Here is a 22,740-nt window from a genome sequence, read left to right on the forward strand (position 1 = left end):
AATAAAAAAAAATCGACTTGGTTCTGTTTTTTTTTGGGGGGGGGAGCAATTCCCGGAACGCTTAAAGATTCTGTATAGTCGTTTCAAGAATAATAAAAAACAAACAAATGAGATCGTTTCGTTTATTCGTAAGTGTTTTATTTATTTATTAATATTTAAAAATAAAACCAAACATCTTTCTGTCCCCACGAAATTATTTTTCACGCTAGAAACTTATTAAGATTAGTAAATTATTTTATGTGGGGAAGAGTTTCTTTCGAACTTCGGAATATATAGTAAAATAAAAAAACTCGTCAGGGGAAATAAATCTATTCGTTTCTAAAAAATCGATGTCGGAAATAAGAATTCCAAATAAATTAAATTAAATATTTTATCAATATAATTGTTATTTTAAAGTTGATCAAATAACAATCTTAGAACACTTCAAATAACTCTCTTGCTAGAAACTTAAAGCTATTAAATAAAATCGATTTTTCTTAATATATATTCAAATGTGGTACCCTTTTAATTAATTAAGAACCATACTACATATAGAAATAAATGAAATATGAAAGTAATGAAGCTTTTGTATATATTAATCAAATTGTAAACAAACAAACAAACGGACAGGAATACGAATTTATATATATATACTCGTATATACCACTTTTTTGGCAATTTTGTAAGTTCGAAATCTCGGCGACTACTGATCAGAATTTAACAAATAATGATTTGTTGGAAAGCTAATGATCTGAATTGTGTAGTGGGCTATCATTTTAAAATAAAGAAGAATTACAGTAACTTATTACTGAATTCACATATATATACTACAAAAGCACTATATAAAACAGTTATTGTGCTGCTATTGTGTAAGTTTGGATTAAGTTGAAACAAGTGATTTGACCTCAAGATTAGCGTGAGAATTGAACCCAGCCTTCGCATCGGTTCTTATTGTTGAGCACTTTAAAGTTAAAATGAAAGTTGGACACTTAAGCTCGCATACGCAGATCATGATGTTATAATCATTAGATCACTATGGACAGACATCTCAGCATTTAAAAATAAAGGTTTAAATTTCAACGATATTTCTTGCAGTTTAAGTTGGCCGTGTGGTTTTCCCTTGCTAATGGAGTCAGAGATGACGTCATAGCTGGATTCGTACCTCCCGACCGGTGGTAATTGTGACACCCTGCCCTGATGATTCCCGAACAGACGAAACACTAGTGTCTGTAAGTACTTAAAAATTATTACCATTATATATATATATATATATATATATATATATATATATATATATATATATACCTATGTAAGGGTAATCAGAGAGAACTCCAGCAAAGTGCTCGATTATTAAGAAAATTTCAAAAATAACAGCATAGTACGTATTGATACATATGTTATCGAAGATCAAAAAACATCGGTGCCGTCGGTTTCAAATCCAAAAAAAGGGGACCTACTGTTCCTCTCTTTTGCTGGACTTTCTCCAGCCTCTGCTTATGTTTGGAAACAGATCCAAAGACTGAAGTGCCAAAGATTGAAACCGACGGTACCGATGTTTATCTCATCTTCTTTAATACGCACACACACACACACACACACACACACACACACATATATATATATGTGTGTGTGTGTGTGTGTGTGTGCGTGCGTGCGTGCGTGTGTGTGTGTCTATGTGTGCGTGTGATTCTCTTTCGATGAGAATCAAACTCAGCAAGTTACAACAAGATCCAAATCGTTGACTCATGGGTTAACATTAACAGCCGATATTCATTTGTAAATGTGCAGCGACTTTGTTTTGGTAATATGCGTCGGTATATACGTAACCTACATAGACCCACGTGTATGTGTGTGTATGCGTGTATATGTGTGCGTATATGTGTGTGCGCTTGTGTGTGTGTGTAAATGTGCACGTGTTTTGTCTTAAGTCTGAGATCAAGTCCGCGTGATATGAGCCAATTGAGACGAGTGACCTTCAGGGTGCAACAAACAGAAATGAAAACAGCAAATAAAAAAATAAAAAAAAACGAAAGAGAAAAAAAAAGGAAAAAAAATAAAAAAAAAAATAAATGTAAAACAAAACAACTAGGGTTGCTCAGATAACACTGCAGGATTTGCAGCAAATAAAACAGGTTGTCGTATTCGCTTGTGACGTTTAAAAGATGCGCGGCTGCACGTCGTCTACATCTTTGTGCTCTAGATGACTCATACGTGCGTTTCCTATCAGCATAATAATAATAATAATAATAATAATAATAATAATAATAATAATAATAATAATAATAATAAACAGATGAAACGATAAACTACATAAGCGAATGCAGCAAACTAGCCCAAAAAGAATACAAGAATAGACATGATCAAGTGGAAAGGCGTTACGCTGGGAACTATGCAAACAACTGAATCTTGAACATCCAGACGAATGGTAGAAGCAAAAACCGGCAGCAGTACTTGTAAATGAAAATCACAAAATCCTATGAGATCTGGATATACAAACGGATAAACCCATCTAAGCAAGACGACCAGATGTCATACTTGTTAACAAGAAGGAAAAGACCTGTCAGATTGTAGATTTGCTGTCCCAGCAGACATAGAGTGAAGATCAAGGAGGCAGATAAATGAAGCAAATACACTGAACTGACCAGAAAGCTTCTAGAGATATAGAAGAGGAAAAAAGTCAGGATAACGCTATTAATAGTAGGAGCACGAAGAACAATACAAAAAAGAGAAGAGAATGGAAGAGATTGGAATCGCAGGCAATGGACAAGAGTAATGAAAACGGCTGAAATATTAAGGAAAATCTTTGAATGCAGAGATTAATACGCAAGAACTACAGACACAGTGGACATGCAGAAAATGCTTCAGATGTAAAACACAAAGGCGCATCACATAGAACTGGATTTTTTTTGTGTCACCAAAAACTGACGCCACATCAAAGCGAGGAAGATCAAGAAGGATGGAAAGACCAAGGAGAGAAAGCACTAGCTAGATCTCTGCTGGATGAGTGCGAAAAGGACTTGTTGCCATCCAAATTCCAGTGAAGATCAATGGTTGCCACCAACAAGAAATCAATGGTAAGCGGCAGCTATGATAGCACAAATCCATCTGCAATTGTTATCGACAGAAGTGGAGAGTATTGGAAATCTGGGGAGACTTGTCATCACTAAGACTCCAGAGAATGCTACAAGTTGTTTTCAAAGAGAAATCTTTGATGGTGGCCTATGTGACTACTCCTAGTGAGTAAATAATAAAAAAATCATTATTCAGTGTGACAAGAAACCGGATATTGTTTTGAACAAAAAGACCAATGAATGCCAAATTATTGATGTGGTTTGTCCAAACGATATCAACTTAGCAGGCAAAAAAAAAAAAAAAAAAAAAAATGAGAAGCTACGGGAATATCAGAAACTGAGGGTGGAGATTGTTAGGTTGTGGAATAAAAAAGTTTCAATTTTGCCAATCATCATAGTTGCGCTTGGCTCAATTTCAGGTGATCTTGAGAAACAGAAACTCTTTGGGAATTAAGTACAACATTACTGTACTCCAGAAGTCAGTTCTGCTTGCGCCAGCAAACATATTATGCCAAATGCTTTCCGTCTAATTGGCTCTTTGACTATGCTCACTAACTTTGGTGTGAATGCCTGTTCTTGAGTGAAAAACAAATATGTGAAACATCACAGCACTGAAAAGTTAATGAACATAATAATAATAAGAAGAAGAACAACAACAATAATAATAATAATAACAACAATAATAATGATAATAACAACAATAATAATGATAATAACAACAATAATAATAATAATAACAACAATAATAATGATAATAACAATAACAAAAATTATAATAATAATACAACAGACGGTAAACTGAAAACAGCTAAAATCTTTATGAAAACCATCGAATGCAAGAACTAACCCATATGAGCTACAAATGCTAACTGGTCATGTTGAAATTGCAAGAAAAATAAAACAAAACGATAGAGGAACAAAAAAAAACTAAAACCGCAAAACCGCTGTTTCGCTTACGCAAATACTTGTACAAAGATTATCGAAGGAGATGAAGAATACTGGAAATCTGGGGAAATTTGTTGCCACTCACACTTCAGGGACCACCACCAATTGTTAGTAGGTAATCGCTGATTATAGCCTGTGTGAGCACTTCTATGTACAAATAATAATGATAATAATTCTATGTATAAATAATAACAACAACAGCTATTATTATTATTATTATTATTATTATTATTATTATTATTATTATTATTATTATTATTATTATTATTCCCTCAAAAAAAAAAACTTCTCACACACGTGGTGGTACCAGCCTAGGTTTGCATTACTCAAAGTATACATAATAAATCAAAGAGAATCCAGAGACTGAGAAAGGAGTGCATTAACTATATCTCTGCTAGAAGAGTGAGGAGAGTACTTTGAGAACATTGAGGAGGCTTATTGCTACTTAACAATGAGAAATTAATAACTTACTGTTGTGATAATGGAAAATGGTTTGCAACGGTTCTGGAAAGTGTTGGACATCCCTAGAAGTGTGAGGAAACTTGTTATAACTCAGACTACGGGGAACACTACTGGTTACAGTCACTGAGCAATCATTCCTAGTCAGTAAATAATAATATAACTATAAATAATTCGATTATATGATCTTTCATGCATAACTGTATTACAGCACAATCACTCAAGCATGTTTAACTGCATGATGACAAAATCATCCAAGCAAAGAAAATTCAATGCTTAACGGTGTACATAGTATCTGAAAACTTATTAATTGTATTTAGAAATCAATGGAGATAGCATGGATATATTGTTGGCAACCGTTCGTCTCGAGAGACGATGGTGTACCAGTGGAGCTACATGGTGATATGGGAGGATAACTGTTGCCCGTGCATCAGTGCCCCCCTCCCGCTCTCTGTGAAGCCAGATGGTCCAATGTAAAAAAAACTTTAAACTTTACCAATGTAAAAAAAACTTTAAACTTTACCAAATCGTAGATTTCGTTGATCCAGTAGTTCATAGGATGCAGATAAAAGTGGTAGGAAAACTAAGCAAATACATGGAGATTTCTAGAATGCTGAAGGGAATCTGAAACACAAAGAAAATTAATAAATATAAGAGCACTATGAGCAGTTAAAAAATGAAATTAAAAGAAAAAAAAAAAAGAAAAATTGGAATACAAGGAGCTTTGTCTTCCATAAATAAGGAGTTAACTTGGTTCATTTTACCACTTCCGGATATGAGTAGGAGTTCTTCATGTAATATTGCAACATATTTAGCAGAATTGAGAGCGATAATCACTCCAAATTGCACCCTATTAACAATAGACTTTCTACTGTTAATACAAGGGGCGTGCAATAAGTAATGCCCCTGACCCACTTCCAGTTGTCTGATCTAGCTGACATTTTGCATGTGCAATGATTTATATCTCTACAGGTTATGTGGTAAATTACAGCTCTGAACTACTTGTGGTGTCTGTTTTACAGGTGTTTGAACTGAGTCAGGGGTGAAATGGAGCCTGTTGAATGTCGAGCAGTGATTCAGTTTTTGTATTTGAAAGGACGCACACCACAGGAGACTTTTGATAATGAAGCAAAATGTAGTAGGCAAAAAAAAAAAAAAAAAATCAGGAACACAGATAGGAAATAGTCAGTATCGCCCACCTCTAGAAGAGAGGTATTTCTTGGCTGTAATAACCGTGGAGAAAGAAGAAGAAGAAGAAGAAGAAGAAGAAGAAGAAGAAGAAGAAGAAGAAGAAGAAGAAGAAGAAGAAGAAGAAGACAAAAAAAACAGAAAGAAAAAAAAAACTCGCTTCTTGCGGAGACGTGGTTCGTCACAAAGAACAATCCAATCGCTAGAACCACCTACACACAATCTGCAGGACACCAACTGACTGCTTTCCAGTGTCCTGCCTTTATAGCAGCCGGGAATTATGTATTTGCATAATTGTGCGAGAGCAGACGCGATTCTACGATAATTGCATGGGGTAAACGCTAATAAAAACCCATGGACGCCATCTTGGAACTCTCTTCCACTCAGCCTGAAACACAACAGACGTATTCGAGGCAAGCTCTCTATTTCCCCTCATTTCAGTTATTGCTAATTCTGCTACTGATGAAATGGAAGAAACTTCTGGTGATAATGCCCCATCATATGACCTTGTAAAATGCTGGCATCGTGAATTCAAACATGGTCAGAAGTCTGTGGAAACAGCTCCCAGACCTGGTCGCCCCCTTCTGCCATTGATGAGGCATCTGTCCGTCAAGTTGAGGTTGCCATTTTGGAAGATCGGCGCATTACTATTCGGCAAATAGTCCAAGATGTCAAGATTAGTACAGGGTCTGTGGAAAGTATCATTCATGACCATTTGCATATGCATAAGGTGTCTGTCAGATGGATTCCCAGGTTGCTCACACCATTCCAGAAGCGAAAACGCGTCGAGTGCTCGAGGATGAATTTGGAGATGTGCCAAGAAGATGAGTCAAAGTTTTTCAAAAGACTGATTACACAGGATGAAACCTGGGTCCATCACTATGATCCAGAGACCAAAGCCGAGTCAATGCAGTGGAAGCACTTGGAATCACCACCTCCAAAGAAGGCAAGGGTGCAGTCCTCTGCTGGCAAGGTTATGCTCGCAGTCTTCTGGGACTAGAATGGAGTAGTGATGACAGATTTCATGGCAAAGGGTACCACAATTACAGGAGCCTATTATGCTTAACTTTTGAGGAAATTAAGGGAAGCTATCAAAATCAAGAGGCGGGGCAAGATCAGCAAAGGTACTCTCCTCCTGCAGGACAACGCTCCAGTCCACAACTTGCATGTCGCCAGATCAGAAGCACGGGCGTGTGGTTATGAAATCCTTACCCATCCTCCCTACTCTCCTGACCTTGCACCCACTGACTTTCATCTCTTCCCAGCCATGAAGTTGTTTTTGAAAGGAAAGCGTTTCCCAGATGATGCAGCCTTTATTTCTGAAGTCACGTCATGGTTGGAGGACCAAAAACGGTCTCCAGAGCTGCATCAAACGATGGGAGAAATGCATAACTCTGGGTGGTTCCTATGTAGAGAAAGACTAATAACTGTGCCAAGTTTCGTTGCTCTATTTCTATGGGAAGTCGGTCAGGGGCATTACTTATTGCACGTCCCTTGTAGATCGTACAAACAAGCGTATTGAAAGATTTCCTGCTATTTGTTCAGATCTATATTCATCTGAATTAAAAAGTTACTAACTGCAAGAATTTTCTTATTCATCCTAATAGAGAGAGAAAGAGGATGAGTGGTGTCACTCATTTTCTTACTCTATATAGCCACCAACTAAATTGCGTGTTATTATTACGATCAAATGCACATATTTTTTTATTTAATCCTCCATAAAAATTTATAGAAATGGACATGTATTAAAAATTCAGGTAGAAATAATTGGAAATCTATTCAAAAATATATTTAAATATACATAATAACACGCAATGATCATGCTAAATAAACACCATCTTTAACATGGCCTTATTTTTTATTGATAAAAACTTGAATAACGTCGCCAATCCCATAATAAATACACTAGTTCAATTTTTATGTATACAAGCTAATTTTAGGCTAATGTAATAATAATAATAATAATAATAATAATAATAATAATAATAATACATGGGTGGGACAGTGATATAACGTCCTGCTTGCTAACGTCCGGTAAGAAATATTAGTTCAAGTCAGGCTGATATACGGTGCCGGCAAAAAGAAAGTTCGCACTTGTAATTTTTTCAAAAACTGCAAATTTAAGCTAAATTTAATGTAATTGTTTAAACAACCTATACCTCATTTGATTCGCCTTTTATTCTTCTGTAATTTTACTTGTTCATATTTGACTTTTAATTGAAATATTCTAGTGTTCACATCAATTTAAAAATAAGACTTCAAAATTAGGAGGCGAAAATAAAGTCCGCAGACACAAATGTGCTTAAAACCAGCTTAAATTATTGCCCCTAAATCAGTTTAAAATATCCGCCGACAGGCCACAAAGCATCTCTAATTGTAATTGTTTTGTTCCAGGTTATACAACGTAACATTAAGTCCATATGCCACGACTTTCTCTTAGTGATCGTCAGGAGCTCATTAATCTCCACCTTTCTGGTTTATGTAATCGGGAAATCGGCCGCAGATTGAAATCTGATGAGAAAACGGTACGAAAGACTGTGCAAAAGCACCAAAAACACTGGCAGTGTTCGTGATGTCATTAAATCTGGTCATAATATAGTTAATTCTAACAGGGAAGACAATGTTATCAGGATCCACAGTCAAAGAAACAGATTTGAAATGGCTCCCCAAATCCAACAATAGTGCAATCTTGTTAAACACTGCTCTCTCTCTACTGTCCATTAAAAGAATGTAATCCTCTCCTTTAGATTGTCTAGCCTTAAATTTTAAAAAAAATATCGTTTCCGGTTTCGCGGTGGCCGTAACAGCAAAAAAATCAGGTTTTACTCCGTTCTTTTCCTCCTTTGTAGTACGGGTTCGAGCCTGCCTTCCTACTACAACTTTTTTTGTTTTTTGCTCAACATACATATCCAAATACCTGAGCAACGCCGGGCGCCCATGCTAGTCTATATATATATATATATATATATATATATATATATATATATATATATATATATATATATATATAAGTGAAAGTGTATCTGTGTATCTGTGTGTCTGTGTACATTTCCCTACGGAATAACTCTGTCAATTTTTAGTCTACAGACTCGAAATTTATTATACAGGGTACTGAGATTTGGGAAAATCAATGTGATCGGTTTTTAGCCAGAAATTTGGCGATTAAGGGGTCAAAGTTCAACGATTTGACCTTTGAGAACTCTACTAAACTCCTCCGACAATTTTGGGTCTACGCACTTGAAATTTTAGATATACGTTCCTTGGACATGGATCTAACTTAATAACTTTATTTGAGCCCAAAACAATAAATTTTATGGGTCATAATAGGGGTCAAAGTTAAAAAAAATTGACCTCTGCGGTCTCTTCCAAATTACTCAGACAATTTCTGGTCTAAATATTTGAAATTTTACGTAAAGGGTATTCAGAGATAGGGCAAGCTTTTTCATCAGTTTGGGTTGAACATTTTTAGTTACCAATATATAAATGTATGTATGTATGTATGTATGTTTGCATGTCTGCCTTAAACTTTCAATAGAGGCGACGGATTTTCACAAGATCAGTATCGTTTTAAAGTTCGATCTTTTATGCGACAAATATCGAAAAATTAGCTAAAAACATTAATATATTCCCCTTCAACTGGGCATTTTTCTACGGGGGGGGTCACTTTTTTCGTCGATATTTTTGAAAGTTATCCTCTCCTTTAGATTGTCTAGCCTTAATTTTAAAAAATGCCGCTTCCAGTTTGGCGGTAGTCGTAACAGCATAATCGTTAGGTTTTTACCCCGTTCTTTTCCTCCTGTGCGGTACGGGTTCGAGCCTGCCTTCCTACCAGTTTTTTTTTTTTTTGCTCAACATACACATTCAAACATCCGGGCAACGCCGGGTTGAAATGCTAGTTATATATATATATATATATATATATATATATATATATGCATATATACACACATACATATATACACATATACATTATATATACAAATATGCATATTAATATATATATGTATACACACATATATATGCACATATACATTATATATATACACACAGATATATACATATATACAGAGAGTCTGTGAAAAATGGCAAAATTATGCATATTAAAACGTAGATTATAATAGTTGGGCAACGGTAGAAAAATCAATTCTAATGCCGTATTCAATTTATCTTTCAAATCAGCAGTTGGTGCATCTTATAGCCATCCTTCAAAATTGGTTTTCATTTGGTAATTATTTTTGAGAAGTTTACTATGAATGCATATCTGGCTCATCTCAAATGATAGGATTTATGACTTAAAATAAAGATGCGGCATTTGTTAGCAGTATACCAAGATCAATCTTTTCTCTGTTCACAAGTATGTCGACCGGTTTCTGCTGTCAATCCTGTTTGTTGTTTCCTTAGCAATACCTGTGACGATTTAAATTTCAAATCACGAGTGACACTAATTTATATATATTTTTTCACTATTTTATCCACCTCGCTGTGGTTTTTGCGGACAATTCTAGCACGAATTTTAGTATAGATCTAAACATACTTTGGTTTCTAGATCGAAACATACACTTGAAGAAAATCAGAGGTTACGGTGACCGAAACTTTCTAAAAATGATAATCAAGATGAGAACAGTAGTCCGAAGAATCCAAATAATACGAAATACCAATGTTCATCTCTAAAATACTGAACCGTAATATATTTTAAATTTCAATATTCTCTATAATTTGGAAATTTTGTACCTGTCACTTTGTCATTTCATATAATGCTTTAAAACTAGAAAAGTTTATTAAACTATTGGATGTAATTGAATCACTTGCATGCAATAGAATAAGTATATCAATCATGGTGGTTAAGACAAAGTGTAACAAATCTCAGCATCACCTAGATAAAAGTCGCTGATTGGTTGGATTTTGAAGATAGTAAAAATGAAATATCTGACGTAAAACAAACAAATAAATCGCTTTCACTTTACAGAATAGGAATTGTGTTATTGCCATAGATTTTACCGATTTGGTTTTTGGCAACAATAAATGATCAAAAACAGAAAAAAAAAGTCGTCTTTTTGTAAATAACGTTATTTATTTAAATGCCTTTCCTTAATATGTTTCTCTATTTTGTTTTTTAAATAGAACGGGCTCGCTTGATTCGTAACAATCCAAGAATCTGAAATAACGAGTTTAGCATTAGCAGATAATTTAATGTAAGTATAACTCACTAATTCATTTTTAAAAAAATGCAAATGAAAACCTGAATGAATAGGCCATCAACATGAACAAATATTTGCTAATAATAAAGAATCATTCCATCTTTCATTTATATACCTATTTATATATAATTTCGTTTCATATATATATATATATATATATATATATATATATATATATATATATATATATATATATATATATATAGTGTATGTAGAGGTGTATTTGGTAAAAAAAAAAAAAAGTGCCCGATACGTTAGTAGAGATAAACATGTTTTTATTATTTCAACCTCGGGTGTATTAACTTAAATCATTACACGTTGTTTCAATAGACGGGATAGCAAATTATCCAGTCTATATCATGAGACGATTTAAGCTAAAATAAATTAGAAGGAACGATTTTTTGATTACGTTGGTATTAAAATTCGTATTTACGTATGGGTATCAAAAACCAAAAAGAGTTAGAGTACCTCTTTACAATGCCTCCCCACGGGACAGAGTTAGACACCAGGGTCGTTTTTTAACGTGGAGAAAAGGTACAAAAATAAAAATTGTCTCAGTCGTGAAGGATTTCTCCTCCACTGAAAGAGAACGAGAAATGGAAGTGCACATCTGAAGAACAGATACTACACTTTGATCTTGACCAAAAGGCCAAGTCAGAGTTAGAGTAATTGATAGAGAAAGAAAAGAAAGAGAGAGAAAGAACCCCACCCCACACATCCCTTTTCTTTTTATCTCTCCTACGAAACTTTATATTTGGATTTTAACCGAAGAAAATCGGTATAAAATGTGAAAATTAAAAAAATGGAATTTACCAGGTAAAGTTCGAATGAGAGCATTACGAATGCGTAACGTAATAGCTATTGGTTCATGTTTTATTTTTAAGCCTTGCAACAACCAAGTCTTCATAGCTCAGGCATTAATGTCAGAGGAAAAAGTAAATTGTAAGCTAAGCGTTTAGGTTTCAATTCTCGGTGGTGGCGCAGTAGTCACTTTTTTTAAAAACTTTTTAAATCATTACTATATATTGCGTACAATATCTATATATCTATAAATGTGAACGTGTGTGTGTGTCTGTGTCTGTGTGTGTGTCTGTGTACATTTCCCTACGCAATAACTCTATCAATTTTAAGTCTACAGACTCGAAATTTTATATACAGAGTACTGAGATTTGGGAAAATCAATGTGATCGGTTTTGGGCCAGAAATTTCGCTGTTAAGGGGTCAAAGTTCAACGATTTGACCTTTGATTACTCTACTAAACTCCTCCGACAATTTTGGGTCTAAACACTTGAAATTTTAAATATACGTTCTTTGGACATGGATCTAACTTAATAAGTTGATTTGAGCCCAAAATAATAAATGTTAAGGGGTCATAATAGCGGTCAAAGTTTAAAAAAATTGACCTCTGTGGCCTCTACCAAATTACTCAGACACATTCTAGTCTAAACATTTGAAATTTTACATAACGAGTATCCAGAGATAGGGCAAGCTTTTTAATCAGTTTGGGTCGAAAATTTGAGCAACCAATTTATAAATGTATGTATGTATGTATGTATGTATGTATGTATATATGTATGTATGTATGTATGTATGTATGTATGTATGTTTGCATGTCTGACTAAAACTTTCGACAGAGGCGACGGATTTCACAAGATCAGTATTGTTTTTAAGCTCGACCCTTCAGACGACAAATATCGAAAAACTGGCTAAAAACATTAATTTCTCCACCTTCAACTGGCCACTTTTCTACAGGGAGGGATCGTTTTTTTTTCATCGATATTTTCGAAAGTCATCCTCTCTTTTCGATTGTCTAGCGCGACTAAAACATACGTCACTTCCGATTTGACGGTGGTCGTAACAGCAAAGACGTCACGTGTTCTTTACCGTTCTTTTCCTCCTTCGCGGAACAGGTTCGAGCCTGCCTTCCTACTACCTCTTTTTTTATTTATTTATTTATTTATTTATTTTTTGCTCAACACACACCGCCAAGCACCCGGGCAACGCCGGGCACCCATGCTAGTAATATAATAAATACGGAATCTGCATGAATCGAAATATCATATTAAAGCGTATTTTACGACCGGGCAATGCTGGATGGTCTGCGAGTATATATATATATATATATATATATATATATATATATATATATATATATATATATATATATATATATATAGTAATGTGATTGATAATTTAAAATTCAAATTAGAATTAAAAATTAAAAATCTGTTTCATAAGAAGGAACTCAACAGAATGTTAAAAATGTATAGACGTTTAAACTACACAGAATTTTCCGTATTTAATCCCCGTGGGGATTCGTCAGGCTATTATAATGAATCGACGTCGTTTCATGCTTTTATAATCATATTCCATATGTACTGGGTTTGCTAGTCAGCCAAATAATTTTTTTGTTATTCATATTAACCATAGCGTTTATAAGGAAAAAATTAACGTGACATCTAATTCACATGTTTTTTTTTTGTTCCTCTCTCTCTCGCCATCCCTCCCTCCCTCTCTTTCTATCTCTCTAATATATATATATATATATATATATATATATATATATATATATATATATATATATATATATATATACTAGTATTTAAGCCCGGCGTTGCTTGGGTGTTTGGATGTGTTTGTTGAGCAAAAAATTTTAAAAAATGGTGGTGGGAAGGCAGGCTCGAACCCGTATCGCGAAGGAAGAAAAGAACAGGAAAAAACCTGACGTCTATGCTGTTACGACCAACGCCAAACTGGAAATGACTTTTTTTTTTAAAATTAAGTCTAGACAATCGAAAAGAGAGGATTACTTTAAAAAACATCGGCGAAAAAAGCGCCCCCCCCCCGTAGAAAAGTTTCCAATTAAAAGTGAAGATATTAATGTTTTCAACCAATTTTTCGGTATTTGTCGTCTGAAGGGTCGGACTTTAAAACGATGCTGGTCTTGGGAAAATCCGTCGCTTTGTCGAAAATTTTAGGCAGACATGTAAACATATATACATACATACATTTATATATTGGTAACTCAAATTTCCGACCCAAACCGATTAAAAAGCTTGCCCTATCTCTGAATAGACTTCATGTAAAATTTCAAATGTTTAGACCAGAAATTGTCTGAGTAATTTGGTAGAGACCGAAGAGGTCAAATTTCTTAAAACTTTGACCCCTATTATGACCCCTTAACATTTATTATTTTGGTCTCAAATCAAGTTATTAAGTTAGATCCATGTCCAAGGAACGTATATCTAAAATTTCAAGTGTTTCGACCCAAAATTGTCGGAGGAGTTTAGTAGAGTAATCAAAGGTCAAATCATTGAACTTTGACCCCTTAACAGCGAAATTTCTGGCCCCAAACCGATCACATAGATTTTCCTAAATCTCAGTACTCTGTATATCAAATTTCGAGTCTGTAGACTAAGAATTAACAGAGTTATTGAAAAGAAAAATATACACTGACACAGACAGACAGAGAGACAGACACACATACACGTTCACTTTTATAGATATACTAGCTGTACCCGGCCACGCGTTGCTGTGGCTCAGTTTGTTAAAATGGAACACATGTGAAAGTAGAGAAAAGTTTGATTCTTTTTTTCAAGAGAATGTACAAATTATTTATTTTTTTAACAGATGTTAAGAAAATAAACAGAAATATACTTCCATCATTAATTATGCAAAAAAATAAATAAAATGTTGATTTAGTGTTTCAATATGCTTATAAATTACGATAAAACTTGCTGAGTATGCACTGTTTTACGGTTGTTGTAAAAATGGAACGGAAACTTAAATTTCGCTTCATTTTAATCTTTCTTAATTTTTTAATTGTGCCCCCCCCAAACGAATATAATCAAAACAGTAACATTCAACAATTGTACTTTATGTATATAAAACACAAAATGGGTGTTTGTATTACTGTACACATAGATTCAAAAAAGTTGTCAAAAAACAAATATATAACAAATAAATGTTATCAAAGGCAAGATAAGTTACTTTTCTGCCAAACTGGATATATTTTTTGTGTTTTTATTCAATGTAACATATATATTCAGCTCGAAAAACATACAGTGTTTACCGATGTATTCGAAAATTCAAGATAGCGTCTCACACCCTCTTTAACACCGTAAGTATGGAAAAAGGTGTTATAAATAAAAAACTATACAAAATACTATTAAAAACCCGCCGAATATATGTCAACCTATGTCACGGTAACATATATTGAGCGAGTTTTTAACAGTATTTTATCCGGTTTTTTATTTATAACATCTTTTCCCACACTTACCGTGTTAAAGAGAGAATCAGACGCCATCTTGAATGTTCCAATACATCGGTAAACACTGTATGGTTTTCGAGCTGAATAAACATGTTACATTGAATAAAAACACGAAAAATATATCCAGTTTGGTAGAAAAGTAACTTATCTTGCCTTTGATAACATTTATTTGTTATATATTTCTTTTTGGACAACTTTTTCGAATCTATGTGTACAGTAATACAAACCCCACAAAATATTTATTAAAAAAAATTTTTTTTTTTTTTAAAGTTAATAACGAAAGGGAAAGAATTCCATTTTTAAACGAAAAAGTCAGTTTACCTAACTTACTGTATTAATGCTATTTTTTTAAGCAAGAAAAAAAAAGGGTAAATATCCAGATACGCTACTACAGAACACCGACCACTCTAATTTGTTTTTTTATAGGTAATTGAGGTCGCTGACAAGGAATCTGATAGTCAAACTTGGGGCAAATTTACCGTTTGCATGATATTTACCCCTGAACCCACGAACTTCTTTCCACATTTTGCAGCATCCGTTTATGCTACGCGCATGCACGCTGTAGCATAAACGACGGCTTCACCAAGCAAACTATGTTGGGAGGAGGGGATTTTTTTTTCCAGGACATAGAATTTTCTAATTTTCAAAAATACATTATAGCGCTTTTTTGGGTGGAAAATTTAAAATTAGCTGAAAAAGAAATAAAATAAGAAAAGGAAAGCACACCAAGTTGGAGTAGGAGTAGGGGGGTAATTTATCTGTTCTTTTTTTTTTTTACCTGGAACATCGAATTTTCAAATTTTCCGTAAGTAACGCACCGACATTTACCAATTAGAACACCATTTAACATTGCGGGGGGGGGGCGGATGTGATTTTGGCGCGCGCGCGCCCCAACATCACATCCCCCCCAAACAAATTAGAGTGGTCGGTGTTCTGTAGTAGCGTATCTGGATATTTACCAAAAAAAAAATATTTAGGTTTGGTTCGTTCACCCTAAATAATTTAGGTGACTGAAATAGGAATCTAATTGAATCTTTAATTTCCTGAATAGTATCCGATAATTCATTTTTCTTCGAGTTATATCGAATACATTAATACGGACTTTAGGGGCTTTTTTCGTAATGTTACTGTAAAAATTATTTTTTATTGTTACAAATTACGATGCTTTAAAAAAAGCAAAAATAAATTCTTGCGTTTTTTATTTACTACTGAAAACCATAACTTTAGTAAAGGTATTTTTTTGTTTAAACAAAATAAAACATTTTCACCAAGAGTTAAGTAAAAATAATTAGTTCATTATATTCTGCGATCATTATTTGAAAAATACTGCAATTTTCATTAAAATTCGTTAATTTCCTGATTTTTGGTGAATTTTTAAGTAAAGGGAGGAATCAAAATGTGTATACACTTTGAGCATCGGCATTCATTTTGCGACCTCGTGTGGTTAATTTAAATTAAAGTTCAATCACATGGTTACATTATCAATAAACCCATTGAAAATTTACCGATATTGTAAACACATTCTGTTTACATTAAGCCTGTGGTGTTTTTTTAGTGATGCAATGTTGTCAACTGAGATTAAAAAAAAACCCCGCGAGATCAGGAGAAAGAAATGTCCAGAAAATCGCTAGCCAGTTTGGCAGAAAAGTAACTTATCTTGCCTTTGATAACATTTATTTGTTATATATTTGTTTTTTGACAACTTTTTCGAATCTATGTGTACAGTAATACAAACCCGTGTACAGTAATACAAACCCCTTCGGGGAGATTGGTATACCCCCCCCCCCCCCACCTAAAATGTACTTGGAAAAATCGATTTTATAGTGAGATTTAAGAATGGTTAGTCGAAAAAAAGGTGAAAAACAAAACAAATAATCAATAAATAATTGTTACCAAAGGCAATAAATGCTACTTTTTTACTTACATGAATGAGTTTATTTTATGTTTTAAAGTATTTTCAAGCAATCTAATGCGAGTGTCTGGGTGCCAAATACCTCCAGATTTTCTAGAATTTCCCGCTAGATTGTAAACGAAATCTCCAGATCTAGCAGGAAAACCGCTAAATTGTAACACTGGTCACGTGACAGGAAGCGGTAATAAATAATTGTCCCTTAATAAAAAAATGGCCTCTCTGTACAAAGAAATCCAGCTATTTATCATAGAAAAATTAAGTATAATGTTATAATTAAAAAGAAATATATAAAAACACACATGGATATAGTAAACATATTATACCAAAACGTGGAAGCCATCCGTCCAGTGGTTTTTTAGACAATTAACTCCGAACGAACCAACATTTACATTTTTATATATATAGATTAGCATTGTAAGCTGGCTCGCCCGGATGTTTGGATGTGCGTGCTGAGCAAGAAAAGAAAAAAAACGGCCAATTTTTTTAAAACTTTGACCCCTATTATGACCCCTTAACATTTACTGTTTAATGTTAGCAGAATTATTGCGTAGGGAAATGTACAAAGACAGACAGACACACACAAACACGTTCACTTTTGTAGATATATTAGCATTTCAGCCCGGCGTTGCCCGGGTGTTTGGAGATATATGGTGAGCAAAAAAAACAACATTTTTTTTTTTTAATTATTATGATCCCTTAACATTTATTATTTTGGGCTCAAATCAACTTATTAAGTTAGATCCATGTCCAAGGAACGTATATCTAAAATTTCAAGTGTTTAAACCCAAAATTGTCGGAGGAATTTGGTAGAGTTCTCAAAGGTCAAATCGTTTAACTTTGACCCCTTAACAGCGAAATTTCTGGCCGAAAACCGATCACATTGATTTTCCCAAATCTCAGTACTCTGTATATCAAATTTCGAGTCTGTAGACTAAAAATTGACAGTTATTCCGTAGGGAAATGTGCACAGACACACAGACAGATAGACACACAGACTGACTCACAGACACGTTCACTTTTATATATATATACTAGCGAGGGGTACCCGGCGTTGCCCGGGTGTTTTTCGGGGTATGTGAAAAAAACCCGAAAATGTTAATAAAAACCAAAAAAAACGAAGCCTTCACGACGCGCAGTTGGAAAATAGTAAAGTGTTAAAAAAAACAGGTGCGCGTTTTTGATTGACGTGACGGCGATAGGTATTCAGCAGTAAGCATTTTGTGCGTGACAGTTTTGAATGAGGTGAATAAATCGGTTTGTTTGTTTTTAAAAACCCGCTCCCTGTTTATTAGGAGGAGCGAAATGAAAGCTACAGTCTGATATGACGAAGTCGACATTGAACAAACGTTACTTAACTCTCTTGGGACAACTGGCTTTCGGCCTGTTGTATTTATTTGCTTCCCCACTGAGCAAATTAGGCACAAGGCCGTTTTTTAATGTGGAGATAGAGGGAGGGGGGAGGGAAAGGGGGACCAGCTCCCGAGAGGTGGGAAATGGGAGCTGGATAGTAACTGTTGGTATGAAGGGTTGTCCCTACATTGACCAAGGTCAGATATGTGGGGTTACCCCCACATATGGTCTTTGCTAGTCTTAGCTTGCAGCATCTGTCGGAACAGATGGTATTTATTTGCTCCCCCACCGAGCAAATTAGGCACAAGGCCAATTTTTAATGTGAGGAGTGAAGGAGGGGGAAGGGAAAAAGGGGACCAACTCCCGAGAGGTGGGAAATGGGAGCTGGTTAAAGGTCAGGCATGTGGGGTTGCCCCCACATCTGGTCTTTGCTAGTCATAGCCTGCAGCATCTGTCGGAACAGATACTACACTTTGATCTTGTCCCCCGTGCCGCCTTTTGGTTTATTTGCTTCCCCACTGAGCAAATTAGGCACAAGGCCGTTTTTTTAATGTGGAGAGAGAGGGAGGGGGAGGGAAAGGGGATCCAGCTCCCGAGAGGTGGGAAATGGGAGCTGGATAGTAACTGTGGTCTGTACGGTGATCCCTACATTGACCAAGTTCAGATATGTGGGGTTACCCCCACATATGGTCTTTGCTAGTCATAGCTAGTCTTTGCTTGCAGCATCTGTCGGACAGATACTACACTTTGATCTTGTCCCCCGTGCTGCTGAAGCACCGAAAACCGAATGTAACGCGTGCCGATGCGGGAAATGTGGAATAATTAACGTTTGAAAGTCAATAAAATTAAATAGACAGGCGAGCTCCGTGGGTAACTCTGAGATATTACAATTTATAGATGATATAAAAAGTTTTAAGAAGTTGTGAACCCAGCAAGCGCTTCTCTGAAAGAAGCCTTTTGTGGAAATCGAGGAAAAGCGTACATACATACATACATACATACATACATACTTATATTTTCGCTTATATATATATATATATATATATATATATATATATATATATATATATATATATTTATTATATATGTGTGTGTGTGTGTGTGTGTGTGTGTGTGTGTGTGTGTGTGAGTGAGAGAGAGAGAGAAAGAGAAAGAGGAAGAAACTAGCTGTATTTACATGGATTGGGAGATTTATTAAATTAAATCGGCTTCAATCAAGAGTTTTGTTTCAAATCGGCAGACCTTTATAAATCGGAGTTATATTTCTTGTTTTTCAATGAATAAATGAATAAAAACCGTTCGAAGAAGATGTATTGTAAAAGCAACTGTAATCCTTTTTAGCAGCAGCCTTTTTATATTTATGTTATTGATGACGACGACGATGACGACGATCATGATGATAACGACGACGACGATGACGATGATGATGATGATGATGATGATGATGATGGCTACCATGTTTTCTTTTTTTATGAAAATTTCTTTTTAAATTAGTTTTATGTGAAAATATGATCCTAAAACTGAAATTCAATCAAACTAAAATGCACTAAATTGTATGAAAATAAATCTGATATCAAAGTAAAGGCGTAAGAATTAATTGCGAATGCCGGAACCTAACGATCAGAACTACAATAACTTTATGCATAATATATATATATATATATATATATATATATATATATATATATATATATATATATAAATTTATGTATAGACACATACACACACGCACACATATATATATACATAAATGTATATATAGAAACATATACATATATAAACATATATGCATAAATATATATGTACACTATGCATACATAAATATATATAGACACATACATACATACACATACATACATATATATGTATATACATATATACAGTATATATTCACAGATATACACACATACTCATATAGATATATACATATATATGTGATGATTGCTACTTCTTGACAGAAGTTTGCCATCTCTTTAGTTAAGCGGTGTGCGTCTATGTGCACGTAGGTGAATTTTTAACCCAACTTTAGTTCTACATGAAAGTACACGTATGTGGTATAAACATTTTCCTTCTTGCAAAGATGATCATATGATAATATTGTGAATCCTCGAATGCTGGCCACTTTTAGATTTGCATATTAGACCACAAATATGACAACTTAGCGTTGCCGAATGTGCTGTAAAAGCCTCCTCATAAGACTGTTGTTCCTGTCTTTGATTGTGTGATTTCAGATGATTTACAAAACCAGTTTTTGACAAAAGGTATCTGCCATATACAGTGCACTTCAGTTCTTGTTGTAATTTCTCTGACATTACATTTTTGTCCTGCTTTCTTAAAACACGTTTTAAGACAGCAAAATCTACACACTTTCTCTGATTGTTTTTCTTCATCGTGATAGATCATTCGCTTGCGCTTCCCTGTCATGTACATCTATCTCAAGTATTTTCAAGTTGTTTTTTTTTTTCAGAGAATCCTTAAACCATTTTCTTGGTTCATGTTGCTTCTCCAATTTGAACTTGGCATATATATATTTACACATATATATATATATGCGCATACAAATATATATTCACATATATGCACATATATGCACACACACGCACATACACATATATACATATGTATATATAAGCAAATATATACATATATATGCATGCATATACAGATATTGCAAGTGCATACGTATATATGCAATACATGCACGTATGTGCATGTATATACATATATCTGCATATACATGGATGTATATACATATATATGTATGTACATACATATATATGCATGTATATACACACACATATATATATGCATGTATATACATATATATGTTTGTATATACACATATATGCATATATATATGCATATGTATATGCATTACATAAATATATATGCATGTTTATACATATATATGCATGTATATACACATAAATACGCTGTATATACGTATATGCGCACTTATATACATATATATGCACAGTTATACTAAGGAAATTTAAATATCTCTTACTTGAGAATCCTGTCGAAGAATACATTCTTGTAAATTATAATTTACAGTCTGAACTTGTGTTCTTCTATGATAAGCTCTATTTCTAGTTTCGGTTGGATTGAGCTTTTTTATTTGGTTGGAATTACTATATAAATATTAATATCTATATTCGCTTTAAGTTTACAGCTTTTAGCGTAAAACCTTACCTTTTGTTTCTTGATTATGATTACACACACACATCCACACACACACACACACACACACACACACACACACATATATATATATATATATATATATATATATATATATATATATATATATGCACACATTTTATTTTTTTATTATTAAGGTGTTCAATTTACGATAAATGAAGAGGTACCATTTAAAATCGCCGCAAATTATTTCTTTGTTTGCATATTTTAAAACTAAACATTAATCTAAAGTGACTTTTCCAGGGCATTCATCGTCAAGCCCAAATATCAGTGTGTGCGTGACCCAAATGCATGTAAGGTAAAATATTCTCCTGTAAAAAGTATTATTTTTATCTGTAAGAGAGAAAAGACTATGTTTATGGTCGGATTTTTTCGAATTTCAATTCTTATCGGATAAATTTCTGTACAAAACACATCTAAGAACAATGCCAGACATATAAATTTCTTTTGTGTGAAATTTGCAAAAGATAAGCTCAGTCGTTTCGGAATCTATGAGGAAGGGACTCACACGCAACACACTCAAAGTGACTTTTATATAATATATATATATATATATATATATATATATATATATATATATATATTACTTTTAAAATATAATTATCCACTGACACGTGTTTCGTCGTCCACGACTCATCAGAGTGGCTGAATCTAGCGAGATTCGAAATCGTGACTCCATATATATATATATATATATATATATATATATATATATATATATATATAAGTTGTGTACACTGGGATTTTATGAATTCATGAGGTATGCATCTCTTTAAGAATAAGGGTAAGAGAGTTGATTGCGATAAGTATCGTGGCATATCTTTGCACTCATGTGCAGAGACTATTAACATGATTAGTAAGTAACAGAGAAGACTCGTGAGAAAAAATAACGATGTGTACATTGTATGCATCGATTTCATCTGAAGCACTTGACTCGCATAATAGAGATTAGCTTTGAAAGGTTTTAAGTCAAATATTTGTCTCTAAAAATGTTGAACGTAATCGTGTCTTTCCACAAAAAATATGGAGGTCATTATAAGAGCAGTTGTAAGTTTTTCTGGGTCATTCAACGTGAAAACGGCGACAAAGTATGGCTGTGTTAGCTGTGTTGTGGCTCCTGCACTTTTTGCCCTCTCTTTCTCATTGATTTGTCAGTATGATTGTAAG

General features: G+C 34.0%; 1 protein-coding gene across 1 annotated transcript in view; it reads left to right on the plus strand.

Moving 5' to 3' along the window:
• Window positions 1–1,134: 1,134 nt before the first annotated feature.
• The window catches only part of LOC145272500 (retinal-binding protein-like), a 573,911-nt gene continuing 552,305 nt past the window's right edge, over window positions 1,135–22,740 (plus strand). Inside the window, exons 1-2 of the mRNA XM_080127042.1 lie at window positions 1,135–1,208; window positions 10,764–10,834. The gene's annotated coding sequence lies outside the window, so the exon portion shown is untranslated. The remainder of the gene's footprint in view (window positions 1,209–10,763; window positions 10,835–22,740) is intronic.

Source organism: Euprymna scolopes, chromosome 1 (genome assembly GCF_053919585.1).
Source record: "Euprymna scolopes isolate OS-2025 chromosome 1, ASM5391958v1, whole genome shotgun sequence".
NCBI lineage: Eukaryota > Metazoa > Mollusca > Cephalopoda > Sepiida > Sepiolidae > Euprymna > Euprymna scolopes.